We start from the raw sequence: 14,926 nt of genomic DNA on the forward strand, positions 1-14,926 counted from the left end.
TAAGGTCTCTTTAGTATACAAAATGAGAGTTAAACATGGAAATCCATGAGTTAACATTTACTATTGGCTGGCCATACAGATATCAGCTTTTCGCCGTCTATATGCAGCCTCAAAGAGAGAGCTTTGTTGGGTGACTTGCATCCCCTCTTGGAGACAGTTGCAGTTATTAGTTTTGTGCATCTCACTGAATGTATCATATAATTAAACGTACAAATTAACATCTTTCTGATACATTTTATGAGGTGTACATTATGCGAAGATGATTTCCAGTGCAGTTATCAGAACTCAGCTTTAAGTTATTCACTGTTACTATTTGGTATGTGAACAAGAACTTGTTTTCCTTTTTTTTTAGAGTTCACTGGATGTTGTTGTTGATAGCTAGAACAACATCACAGTCACCATGGCAAGTTTTGCTTAAGGCAAAGTTGCAAAGAACAACAATGCCATTTCCCTTTGGCAAGTTTTGATTTATAATTTGCTTTAATATTCGCATAAAATGCAGCGTTTAGATCCCTAGTGCTGCCATTCATCACCTTAGTGCTTGTAACATTCTCTTGATTGGTACAGTCTCTCTGATAAAGTCCAGGAGACATGCTTTGACTGATAGCAGAATTCCATACAATTCCATACAATACCATTATATAAAAAATAGCGCCAATGGCACTTGATCACAACTGGCACATTGTGAAACTACTCTATCTCTGGGTACACCTGTACATGAAATACTGAATGGGTAGGTGCTGCGGGTTTGGAGTTTGTCAGTAAATGCACACACAAAACAAAGTCCCGAAGTAGCGAATTCCAGCCATTTTCAAACCACACTGTTTGTCAGTGGGGTAAGCAATATTCACAAAAATCACATTTCCAGGCTAATAGACTATGTTTTACGTAATCACACGTCCTTATCACAAAATAAAACGATCTTTGTCTTTAAATCAATGCGCCAGTAAACAGGTCCAGCAGCTAGTTATGTCATCAAGTCTGTAATGTTAAAGGTCATAACAAATGTGAGAAATCTAAAACATTAAATATGTTGTTTTTTATCAATTTTATTACCAAAAGCGCATGAAATCTCTGATACTTTGAATCAGCCATCCTGCATATTTCTAACATTCATCAAAACCTCATTTCTGTTCCACAACTCATTAAATAGTCCATAATGCAGGATTGGTGTACATTCCAAAACTACATATATGAAAGACCCCTAAAATCAATTAGTTAAAGGGGGGTTAGAAATTTCCCAAAACTATCTAACCCCTGCTCCGTTTGGCTCCATTTTTCGGAATCGGAACTTGGGAACCAGTCTGAATATCTGTACCAAATATCAATGCAGTCTGTTCAGCGGTTTTTGACTTTTTGTCGTTTACGGAAAATGGACACTGAGTCTGTCTGACACCGGTTGAAGCTAACCCTATATCACAACTTCCAGATGTGATAATGACCTATGGTCATTATGTTAAAGAATACCGCCAATGGCGCTTGGACATAATGACCGCCTAGTATTATCGGCATTTATCAACAACCACACTCACTGTGAATTAGACAGACCACGAAGTCAATGAGCAACATATAGCTGAAAGACTATTTTTCACATTGCGATTTTAAGCTCATTTTTATGAGAAAAGAGACATGTATATGTATATGGAGAAATAGCAGAAGACATATTTGTAAATTGTTTGTTAAGTGACAATCATATATGCATCTCTTGAAATTTTGTGGTTATAAGGTATAACACTAGTGTAAGAATAATGAGGTTAGAATAAGTTAGTAAAGCTAAGTTGACAGTAATTAAGATTACAAAATTATACACTAAGCTGGGGAAATCTGATTGAAATAAATGTTGAAAAGTAGCAAAGTCATGGTCATCTTTTGTCTAATACCTTGTGTAAGTTCATGAACTTTACATAAATCTTGCTGTAGATTTGTTGCTAATGGGCAATAACTGTGTTTCAGATCATTTGAGAGCAATCCATCCATGACAGGTTTAAATTGTAATATACTTCTATTTAAAGGAGAGAAACTTCTCAAATAATTTTTTTCCCTGTAATTTGCTGTGAGAACACATGGACAGATGCTCAGGACTCTATGCTGGTGCTACCTTGATAACTACATGTAACCTACAACTTGTAACGTCATTGTCTAACCTGTTCACCCCAATTTCCTGTAGACAGGTCCACACTCTCCATTGATAACAATGGGTTTGGGCCATACCATTGTAGTGAAAGACTGTAACATGTGAGGTTGTGGACACTTAATCTCTGGAATGTCAAAGTCTGTATATTGACTCAAGGATGTTTACTTAACAAATGCCTACTAGTAGGGTCATCTCAAAAGTGAGAATGTAAACTATGAAATATGTTTTTTTTTAATGCTTTTGATGCCCAAAAGAGCATAGAAATCTCTTATACTTCGAATCAGTCATCCTGCATATTTCTAACATTCATCAAAACCTCATTTCTGTTCCACAACTCATAAAACAGTCTACAATGCAGGATTGGTGTACATTCCAAAACTACATATATGAAAGACCCCTAAAATCAATTAGATAAAAAGGGGGGTTACAAATTTCCCAAAACTATCTAACCGCCACTCCGTTTGGCTCCATTTTTCGGAATTGGAACCTTGGAACCAGTCTATGTATCGGTATCAAATATCAACGCAGTCTGTTCAGCAGTTTTTGACTTTTTGTCGTTTACGGAAATGGACGACATCAAACACCGGTTGAAACCACCTCTATATCACAACTTCCAGTTGTGATAAAAATAATGTTGACGTAATCTTGTTTTATGAAATGTTCCAGCCCTTGATTTGACCTGTTCACCCCCAATTCCCTGTAAACAGGTCCATGATCACCATTGATAACAATGGGTTTGGGCTAAACCATGGTGGTGAAAGGGTTAATACTTTATTGTCATTCATTTCCTACCATTTTCCATGATTGCTTTTTCCCACCATACATGCCAATTTTATGTATATAAGCAATATGACATGTGTGTATGGAACTTTTTTTATTATTTTTCAGGATCCTTGAGTGTATGGACAGTATGTGCAACAGTGCAGATCCAACAAAATATACTCAGTTTGCACGGAAACTCACAAAATCTGATAATATATGTGGTGTACAGGCTCAGGTAAGATATTGCAAAGCTTGTACCGTTATATTGTATTGTACCTCACAAGAACGATGACAAGCTTTCAAAATTGGGAGCTCATTTACTTAACTAACACACTGATGAAAGACCTCTAAAGATACATGTGTCATGATTGCATAGCATGTGATGTTTGTCAATGTAACAAATGTTTTTCAGAATCAGACAAGTAATTTTCTCCAGAAGCATACCAGTGGCACAGCGAGTAAAATTGTTATATGCTATTCTTTACCTTAAAAAGTTCATGAATTAAGACACAAATTCTGAATATTTCTACACTTTAATTGTGGTCAGTAATAAGTAAAAATATCAGGGGTACATGCAAGAAGTTTTTCCATGTTATGCTACATTGTCTTTGGTGTGTTTTTAGCAGTCAGCTCTTTTGGACTGTATATGACATTCGACTTACATCAAGTAATTTCAAGCAAAGCATATCAATAAAATGTTGAAGATTTCATTTATTCAAAATGAATTCTGTGCTGTATTCTATAAAAGTGCTTAAAACACTTATGATTTCAAGTTCATGAATCATTGGTTTCTGAAAACAGATTCTTATGAAAGCTGATAATGTTTTCTTATAAATATGTTTTAATGATATGTAATAAGGTATTTGCTTTCTCTGTTCCAGAGCAGACCAATGGATATGATTGTTGCATTCATGTTTGTATGAATATACTGAATATCGCATCATGGATAACTTCATTCAGGTAATAATCCTAATTGATTACCTTATTTGATCATTTCAGTCACTGATTGCCCTGTATATAGACAAGCTCAGTAAGTGATGTATTGAACGTTGCCATACGAGATTCAAATACATCACTCACTGAGGCTAAGTTCATACATGCTCTGTAGTATTTTGGTTACAACACTATTATTATACATCTTTCTTCATTAAACACCTAATTTTACATTAACTTTGTAAGACAAAAGGGACATGCCCACCGGCGATGGTTTGTGGCTTGAAAAGCAGGGCATGGTGACTAAATAGAACTTTCTTTAAGATACGTAAATCCGTGTCACCTATATCGTGACTCTGCATACTGTACAAATATGAAGAGTTGAAGGACAATAGGATGCCATATTTTACAGCAACATAGGTACATAATAATATTGGTATTGGTATTTTATTCTCATTCCCAGATTCTTGCTAAAGCAGGTGATCATGCTCAAGAGGTGAAATTGGATATGAAATACAGAAATGCAGCTGTATTCCAGGCAGTTGTCAGGGATATGCTGTATTATTGCCAGTCCTAACAAGCTCTAACGTTTGACTAGTTTACAGGTTTTTCATCCTGGGCTTGTGCAGTTTATCATGTGCAGTTTCTCAATTGATCCATGCAGCATCGATGTAATAATATCCATGAGTATTGTAACTTCTCATCACAGTACGCAGCTGCTTATTGTCAGCGTGGTAATGTGAAATACTTATTATGAAAATGTAATCTAAAAATTATTTGTGAGTATTCAAGAATGTCATGTTATGTCCAGGGGACTCTGATTTACTTGTGTGAATTTAGAAAAGTCAATGTTCACTCCTAGGTTGGGAAGAGCATAAAAAATAAAATACCTTGCTCAATGAAATACATGTTGCACTGTACGATAATTTTCCCACAACGCACTGTGATTTGTCCTCACGCAGGTTGAGTTGCGCAGATAATAATAAAAAATAGCGTCAATGACACTGTAGCTCCCATCCTGGACTATTTAGTGTTTGTTCTCTGGTCAGATATTTGAACATGTGTGAAAGGGATAAAGTGCATGAAGTGAAAATACTTATATGAAATGTACTGGAGACAGTGAAATATGTTTAATGTAATTATTCAGAATATAAAATGGAAAAAATACAGAATGAGATATATCGAATACTGTGATACAAACATTAACTCAACAAGTCATTTACAATGACATAGTCCCCACTTGTAATAGGAGTATTAGTCTTGATGGGGCAGGAAAATATGGTCATTAAGAAGTATCACTGGAGTGTATATGTTGAGATCTATGGGCACATAGGTCTATGTCGTTGTTCCCAATTTGAAACACATGTGGCATGTCTAAGTTATGGTTCTAAATCGGGAAAAAGATCAGACCTCTAGCAGTATTGGCCAGCCAAGAAATACATATGTGCATTATAAATGAGGTACAAGATGTGACATCTTAAGGTCTAATATCCTATCAAAATTGGAGGGTATAGAACTTGTGGTTACTGAAATATGCATATATATGTATAATCAAGGTCAAAGGTCATCGAGGTCACATGACATTTTGAAAAAAAAAATTGTATTGCTAATTAATCCCTATATGCCAAAAAATCAGATCTCTAGCTCTATTCGCTTACCCAGAATTAGATGTGTACATAATTAATGAGGTAAAGCGTGTGTGGTCATAAGGTCTCCCATCCTACTAAATACAAAGGACATAACACTTATTTATTGACATAAACATATATTTTAGGTAAAAGGTCATCGAGGTCACATGACATTTGGTCAAATAATTTCTCTCCTATAGTTATCCCTATATACCAAAAATCAGACATCCAGCTCTATTGGCTCGCTCAGAATGAGATATGCGCATAATTATTAAGGTACAGAATGAGGCGTCATAAGGTGTCCAATCATACCAAACATGAAGGGTGTAGCACTTGTGGTTACCGAGTTATGAAAGGTCACCGAGGTCACGTGACATTTTGTCAAAAAAAATTGTTTTGCTAAGTTATCCCTACATACCAAAAATCAGACCTCTAGCTCTATTGGCTCGCTCAAAATTAGATATGTGCATAATTAATGAGGTACAATATGTTGCGTCATAAGCTGTCCCATCATACCATACATGAAGGGTGTAGCACTTGTGGTTACTGAGTTATGGACAAATATGTGTATTTGAGGTCAAAGGTCATCCAGGTCACGTGACATTTTGTCAAAAAAATTGTATTGCTAAGTTATCCCTATTTACCAAAAATCAGACCTCTAGCTCTATTGGCTCGCTCAAAATTAGATATGCGCATAATTAATGAGGTACGATATGTGGCGTCATAAGGTGTCCCATCATACCATACATGAAGGCTGTAGCACTTGTGGTTACTGAGTTATGGACAAATATGTATATTTGAGATCAAAGGTCATCAAGGTCACATGACATTTTGTCAAAATATCCGAGATATATGAGTGAACGGATGGACTTACGGATGGACGAACAGACGGACATGACCCAATCTATAAGCTCACTGGACTTCATCTGTGGGGACTAAAAATTGTGTCACTGCATCCTTTTTGCAATATGAATACGATGAGAAACTAAATTTTTATTTTTCGTGTGCCTTATACATGGGAGTCTATGGAGATCTGCCTTATACATGGGAGTCTATGGACGTGTAAACTAAAAATATGCAAATTTCACCACGATTTGCCCAATTTGGGAAAGGTCACTCCTATGCACTTCCATACCAAGTTTCAAATCAATCGGACTTGTGGTTTCAGAGCAGGAGATTTTTTGACCAAAAATGGGAGAAAATTACAAAAAAATTCATGAAAAATAGCAAGTCCAAGATACTGACCCAAGATGTGCACAATCATTTCATGTCAGCCAAAAGTACTTATATGCTAATTTTTCATGTAATCTGCTCAGTGGTTATTGAGTTTTTTCAATTTTGACTATTTTTACATTTTTTCACTTAATTTGCATATTTTTGGCAATGACAACTTCATTTGAACAAAATCTCATCTACAGCCCATCATCCATGTACACACCAAATATCAAGATGAAATGTACAGCGGTTTTGGAGTTTTTGATGTTGACGGACAGACATACAGACATACAGACATACAGACATACAAACGTACAGACATACAGACATACATACATACAGACATTTCCCTAGCCTATAAGAATAGCTTCCATTGCCATATATACATATGGCTATGGGAGCTAAAAATGACCCCGTCTGCGCATAGGCTCAGTGCATGCGAGCGAAGTGAAGGGAAGAGTCGTACATTGTGTTGTCGTGATCACGCGAGTGCTCAGCAGCTCAAAATCCTCAAAATTATTGAATTATTCTTGAAGTTTCGACATTTGCTACGTAACTGTGTATTTTCCAAACTAGTGGTATTGCCACTCACAAAACAGAACGTTTTCAGTCTGAACTGCATGAGTTCAACTCAAGTACGATCGGTATCACGATAAATTGACCTGGCTTTCCGACTTTTGAATTTGATTTTGCGGCATTGTTTCAGTGAAATATAGACAGAATTCACAAATTTTCTTAAAAAAATAATTTCAATACAAGTTTTTACAATGTGTAGTACTTTGTTTCCAAAAGACGACTCAATTTTTATGCACAACAGCCACTGATCAGGAATAGCAAGTACGCGTATGCTACAGTGGAATTTGATTGAGTGTCCGGTTTGCCTTGCAGAGCTCGACCAGTCTACATGTTGCTTATCATTAGAAAAGTAAACATTTGCAACAAATTCAGTCTTCGTCTTTGGTTGGTGTTAGATTACAGCGCGCAGCAAACGTTTCCAATACACTGTCTCGTCACGATCACTGCAGTCGTTTCAGCATGTCACTCACAACAAACATAACACTGCACTACATGCACATCACCAGTTTTCTTTTAGGTGTTTACTTTTAAATTGGGAACTTTATGAAGAAACAAGTAAATTCTTTTTTTAAAACTTTCTTCTTCTCTCGATGTCAGCAATCACGGCAACAGTTCCTTCAGCATGCAGTCTGTAGCATTGCCAGTGCAGTCTACTCTATCAACAAGTTTGACACCATACAACACTGAATATTGTCAACCAGAAAATGCTAAACACTCCTAAATGAAACTTTAATCCCGCTTTCTCTTTTGTCTCAGCTAAATGAAACTTTCTCAGTTGACACTTCTCTCTGAATTGACACTTCTCTGAGCTACAAAATAGACTTGAAGAAAAGTGTTGATTTTGCACAGGCAAGTGCAATTCAATCAACACGGTACATTTTGTGCCATTGAATAATACACCAAGTGTTTCTGAAATAATTCACCGTATTTTGGCACTTAATTTCCCGCACGGCATCATACACGGCAACGGGTTAGCATGGAGGGGACGATGATATCTCTCTGCCTTCAAAATATTCTTTACCTTGCTGAAAAAATACAATGTTTCACTGTAATAAAACGCCGAGAGTCAGTCCGGTTGATGTTGAGGACTTTCCTCGAGATATAGATCCGACACTCGAAAAATATGTCAGTGAGTTTTGTCTGAGTTATATTTCCCAAATCAAAGTACACAAAGCTGTAGCTGAAAGAAAACTTTGATGATGTGCTATAGCTATAGTGCGGTGTCAAGCTTGTTGTGCATGAGTGGCATGCTGAAACGACTGTCATTATTGTAGACGAGACAGTGTCTGGGAAACGTTCGCCGCGTGCGCTGTAATCTAACACCAAATACTCAATTTGTTGCAAATGTTTACTTTTCTAATGATAAGGAACATGTAGACTTGTCGAGCTCTGCAAGGCAAAACGGACACTCGATCAAATTCCACTGTAAAGCAGGGAAAGTAACTGAAGACAAAGTGCAGGGAAACCAAAGGACAGCTGAAAACAAAGAGAGAGAAAACATACAGGATAAATTGAATGAGATTGGTCAGGTAATTGGTTGTTGGCATGGAGTTGTTGGTAAATAGTTGATGATGTAGGGGCATTAGGTGGGATATGGACCCAAAGAACCCAAAAGATGATTAAATACATCAATCAAAAAAATTCTAAGCTACAGTATAAACTGCCTAAAGATAGTTCAATGTGAAAAAAAAAGTTAAATAATTCAGAAATAAGAATTAACAGTCCAAAATAGTAATGACGCACTTCCCTACTGACCTGAGTGCATGTGAAATACACAACGTGGCATCTGTAAATTAAATGTATACCAAGTGATCATTTCCAGTCACTTTTAACTGTTTTTAATGGATTTTCCAAAGAGTCCTGTGGAAATGATGAAAAACGCTTATCTGGTCTTGTGTTTGTAAAACCTCATGGCTGATAATTGTCATAGTATTGAAAAAAAATTGAAAGTGAAGAAATTACTGTTTTTAATAGGCATATTTTCCTTGAAATACATGACCGTGTAAAGAATATATGCTAAAAGTGTTTAAGAGTAAATTTCTTTTCAAAAAATAATTTAATCTGTGACCCAAGGATTTTTATTCTTTGAGTTTACAAATTCAAACATTGCAATTTGTTCAATCATCTTGTTCAGTGCAAAATTTATAAAATGACTGAAAAATAAAAAAAAATGGCAGAATTACAGTCTTTGTGATGTAAAATTATGGGTTGACATCACGATAATTGTTAATCTGTTCAAAGTACTACTATACTATAATTTAAAAAAGAAAAGTTCATGCAGAAACGGTAACATATATTGTCCGCAATGTAGTGTTAATTTTGACTTAACATCAAAATATGCCTTTGCTGGATACCAAATATATAGGGCGAAATATTAAAATCAGCCATGTTCAGCAAAATCCACACAACAGCATTGATCCTTTTCTAATTTGATTTGCTTTGCTTATGTTATCCTTGTATGACAGTCAGTACAATATTGAACTTGAACACAACACAGTGAATAAGTATGCTGTAAATGAAATGGTGTGGCTGCATCCACATGCAGCAATAGGAGTGCCTTTGTCTCTCACCCCTCATTTCCAACCTGTCCCATCCCTGAAAAAATAGTTTGGTCTTATATTTATAATATTAATAATTTCTGTATTTGTTAAAATGTGCGCATCTCAAAAAACTTTTGATCATAAACATTTTCATTGTTTTTTATGGCTGACCAGTCAGTTAACCTGTTTATTTTGAATATTTGCCCATTTTTCCTCAGTATTTGACATTTTCAGAATACCTTCTTATTCAATTTGTCATTTTCTAAAAGTTAAAATGCTCCATTGTGTGGTCAAGCTTTCCACAAGCATCAAATGTGGTACTTCATATAGGAAGGTCTGCCTCTAGAGGGCGGGCATCATGAACAGTGTTTGTTAGTTATTTCCTCCACATAAACTTCTGATTGTACTGTAAACATTGAACATGGCCGACGTCCGATTTTCCTGTCTAAAACTTTCACTCATTTTCGTTCATATGACTCTGAAACTCCAGGAAACGATTGGGAAGAAAGAGTTATCTTGAAATATTGAGGTACTCGCCGATATTTTGCAAAATTTAATGAGAAAAAATGCAAGGAAAATGCCGACAGGCTTACACAATGATGGTTGTCAGACTCAGAGGCATATGATCATCTGCAGATTATGCAACAGGCCCATATCATGTGAGGCCATGAGGGATATCCACGCAACTCAGTACCAAACACTAGCGCACACAGAGTGAGCAAACACAAAGTGAGTACCCCTAACGTCAGCTCAGTAGTCTGTAATAGATCGTAGTCAACTAAGAACCTTGGAGAAAGGCTTAACACTGTGGCTATGCCGCTAAGTCCCTTTTGATTTTTGTCACAGCTCAAAATCGTTCTCCTGCACCTCAACCTGAACCATGAACACCCCCACCAGTTTATGATATGACCCATCACAATGGCATGACGTCAACGGATCTTGACAGACGGAAGTATTGACAGACGGAAGTAGTTGACACCAGCATACTGGTTTTTCAACTCTAATACCTTCTCTGTCTATAAATAGACACGAGAAGGTAAAAACTAAACAAACAGTACAATTCAAGTATTGAAGACTTTCACCAACTTTGTGAAATGTTTGATCAAATATCAAAACAATGGCTGCGTTGCATAACAGCACATCTTCCACATGTCACACCCACACATTACATGCACTTTGTTGCCCATCATGGTAAATAGCTTCTGCAGAGAGATGGGGGGATCAACATTCATAGCAGCTAAGGGATTGAGATGGCTCATCAGCGCATGAAAATGGACGTAAGAAGACATTTGGGGGGGAGGTCACTGGGCCAAAACACTGCTAGGAAGATGGCTGATGAGGACAGACAAGGAAATTTTAAAAAATACTCCCATTGTTCAGTAGGTAATGGGTGATTATGGCTTTGCTATAATCATTGTTAACGTCTGGAGGGACACGGGGAGAAGGGTTTAGACCTTGCTAAGTATGGGTCACCATGCACCACTACTTCTACTGCTTGCTGGATGCACTGGAGACGTAACCTTATCTACCAACCACCTTCAAATTTACCGTTATCTAAACAACTTGCGTCACCCTTGCCACGTCATTATCCATGCGCATATCAGTATGATCAAAGCCACAGATCGTCCATTTCAACTTCTGCCACGCTCAAGTTCACACCACAAAATTCACCATGCCAAAACCGAAGAAAAGCAGGGGCCGCGCACAGGCGGCCACCCGTACATCGGCGAGGGCGAAGAGACGCCCAGCGCACCTCGGCAAATACCTAGTACCCCAGTCAGTACCGACGGAAACCACACCAACCAACCCTGCCAGCGGCGTGCTGACAACCGCCACAGCGGCAGCCAATCCAGGTATGTCAGACCACGTCGCCAACTAATAGAAACCGGCATCGCAAGCGCCATTGATTCAATCCGACGGGAACTACGGCAGCCAACTACAAACTCTACGGCACCGGCGCCTATCCCGACGCCCAACCTGCAAGTCCAGCCAACTGATACAGTCGTTGGTGCACTATCACCTGCTTCACTCATCGCCGCCGGGCCGACGACGCTCGCCGCTCCGTCCAGCTCGGTGCTTACTCAAGCCCAACCAAGTAATCATCTCGCTAATCGTAATGGATATCAACTCGCCATTACAGCTGCCCCACCCGAATCGACCACCAGTGGTGGCGCTGCGCACATCACCCTACCGATGGCGGCGCACCTCATAACAACAACCTGGACAATATGGCTGCGCCCTACGCTCAACCCGCCCAGCCAGCCGGTCACAATGCACCACCATGGCGCCCACCACCTAGTGCCGGGCCAACGGGCAAATCCTCTGCAGCAATACCCCCAGCCGACATGCTACTGCCATACGTCGATCAATCAACACTCAAAGCCTTGGCTAACCTCGGTAAGTTCATCGAATTTGGTGACTTACACCCGGATGCCCTAGATCCCAACTCAACCCAGGCTACCAAGACACAAGTAGCTTTTGATCCAGACAACCGTGGCGTAGCCACATTCACAACCGAGGTGAAGCGGAAAACTATCGACGACTTTGACACCTGGTTACAGTGCTTCCTCGTCTTTTTCTTATATCGAACATTCTACTACCCACATTTGGCGATCCCCATGACCACCTACCTTCGTTTCATCGCCTCCAAAGCTGCCGCCTACAAGCCGGAGGCCTGGCTCACGTACGACAATTCTGCCCGTTACCCAGACAGGGCCAACTGGAGCAAGCCAAACCCAGACCTCAATTTCCAGCACTTCCCCAACCAGCCAAACCCCCTGCGCCCTTCCTGCTTCGCCTGTGGCCAACATGGTCATGTGAAGACCTACTGCCCAAACCTACGCAGCAGTGATACCAACCCATACTACTGGGAGAGCTCAGCGAACAAGAAACAGTACGACGAACCTCAGGTATGTCGATCTCTCAACCGAGGCTCATGCAAGACCCCCTGCCAATATGGCAGGCTACACAAGTGCTCCGTGTGTAACGCGACTGACCGTAATGCTTTGCAACACCACCAAGGCACCAGACAAGAGACCCCCCAGCACTTTCGAGGGAGCGACCATCCACACAGCGACAATCGCAATGCTACAGCCGACGACACCAATCAACCTCACTAAGCTTCCAGCTGCCCTGCACGACCACCAGCATAAACAATTCACAGCCAGCCTCATCCACGACCTCACCCATGGTGCCGACATCAGCTCCAGTGGAAACCAAACACCGCGCTACACCCGCAACGCCAGTCAGCAACGATCAACCCGGATACCGTCTCCACCGCAATAACAAACGAACTGCACCTGGCCCACACAATTGGCCCATTCGCCGTGCCACCTCTGCCATGGGATGGCAAGAGAATGGAAAGAGATGTACCCAATATTAGTTGCCTGTTCAATTTGGGGACACGGCTTCCGCGGTGGTGCCGCCACAACCACCGCTGATGCCGGCTTACCTGGCTGGCTCATAAAGACACTGGGCAGATGGAGGAGTGACGCGTACCAGATCTACATCACGACACCATAGGAGACCCTCGACGTAGTACCGAAGGTACTCGCAACTTGCCAACAATTTGACGTAGGACTCTGTTCTCGGTGGACAATACCAACGATGTAGGAACAATGAACCAATGAACATACACTATGAGAAATCTCCCAATGACGCATGGTCACCACGGGGGGGCGGCTGCTTTACTGCCGCACCGCAGTCATGCATGCCAGCGGTTTGGTCATAATTTGGGGGGTACTGTCATGGGTCTGCTGCGGGCGACTGGTAGCACGTTGCCCGATGCACGGTACCAATAACCTGGTACCGCCATCCAGGCCGCTATGACGCCTCGTTGCCCCCGCCATGGCAGTACATGCATAACCCCGGATTTCAGCCAAACACTTGTCTCCGTGTCGTTCCTTTGCGTTAATGGGTGATTATGGCTTTGCTATAATCATTGTTAACGTCTGGAGGTACACGGGGAGAAGGGTTTAGACCTTGCTAAGTATGGGTCACCATGCACCACTACTTCTACTGCTTGCTGGATGCACTGGAGACGTAACCTTATCTACCAACCGCCTTCAAATTTACCGTTATCTAAACAACTTGCGTCACCCTTGCCACGTCATTATCCATGTGCATATCAGTATGATCAAAGCCACAGATCGTCCATTTCAACTTCTGCCACGCTCAAGTTCACACCACAAAATTCCCACCCACCCTCCACTAGAAAAAAAAAAAAAAAGGCTAGCAGCTCACAATAAAAGATACTGTATGTCTCTATATCGCTAACTTTACATAATAAAGTTCCAGGGGGGTACTGTCATGGGTCTGCTGCGGGCGACTGGTAGCACGTTGCCCGATGCACGGTACCAATAACCCGGTACCGCCATCCAGGCCGATATGACGCCTCGTTGCCCCCGCCATGGCAGTACATGCATAACCCCGGATTTCGGCCAAACACTTGTCTCCGTGTCGTTCCTTTGCGTTAAAAAGTAATAACATTCAAAAAATCACCTGACAAATGAAAATTAAAAGTAAATTGGCAGTCTCATACGGAGGTCTGAAAAAAAAGAGAAATGGAATTAAACTAGATCAAGCAGTCGTATGTTTGGGTCCCTGTGAGGTTCTTGGTAATTGTTACTTGTCGTTATTTTTGTTTTGAGGAAGTTTTCAAAACTGAGACGCTGCAGCAAATGGATTGCAATCTTACATACAATTGTACAGAACTAAGCAGTGTACTTCACTTTAATCAAAGTTACTGTTACCAAAGAAAATGTACCCATGAGTCCCCTTAACATTTATGCAAATTAGGCACTGTTGCACCCCTTGGATTTTATTAGACTTTTAGTATGTTATTTCTAGGATCTTTCCCAAATGCATGGTAGAGAAATAATTTCTGTTGCAACTAGTCCCAGGATGACCCCTTTTTTGGCTTAGATTGTTAAACAGGTACTGGTCAGTACATACAGAAAATGAAACATTTTTGCCAAAACCTGTCAATCAAACATTTAAACTATGTTCTATGGTCTTCTCAAGTTGCATAACATATAAATGTGGTTTTCACATCTGTGATGCAGTGGCATAGCCTGTTAAGTGTAAACTGATATAGAAAGCAAAGGTGACCCATCACTGAAGTTCATATCAGGCTAATC

The 14,926-nt window shown here is 40.0% G+C and overlaps 1 long non-coding RNA gene across 2 annotated transcripts in view; it reads left to right on the top strand.

Moving 5' to 3' along the window:
• Positions 1-14,926, top strand: part of LOC139118673 (uncharacterized) — a 45,315-nt gene that overhangs the window by 9,793 nt on the left and 20,596 nt on the right. For both annotated transcript variants that reach the window (XR_011548804.1, XR_011548787.1), the window contains exons 2-3: positions 3,023-3,131; positions 3,778-3,856. This is a non-coding gene — a long non-coding RNA (uncharacterized lncRNA). The remainder of the gene's footprint in view (positions 1-3,022; positions 3,132-3,777; positions 3,857-14,926) is intronic.

The sequence above is a fragment of the Ptychodera flava genome, chromosome 1 (genome assembly GCF_041260155.1).
Source record: "Ptychodera flava strain L36383 chromosome 1, AS_Pfla_20210202, whole genome shotgun sequence".
Taxonomy (NCBI): domain Eukaryota; kingdom Metazoa; phylum Hemichordata; class Enteropneusta; family Ptychoderidae; genus Ptychodera; species Ptychodera flava.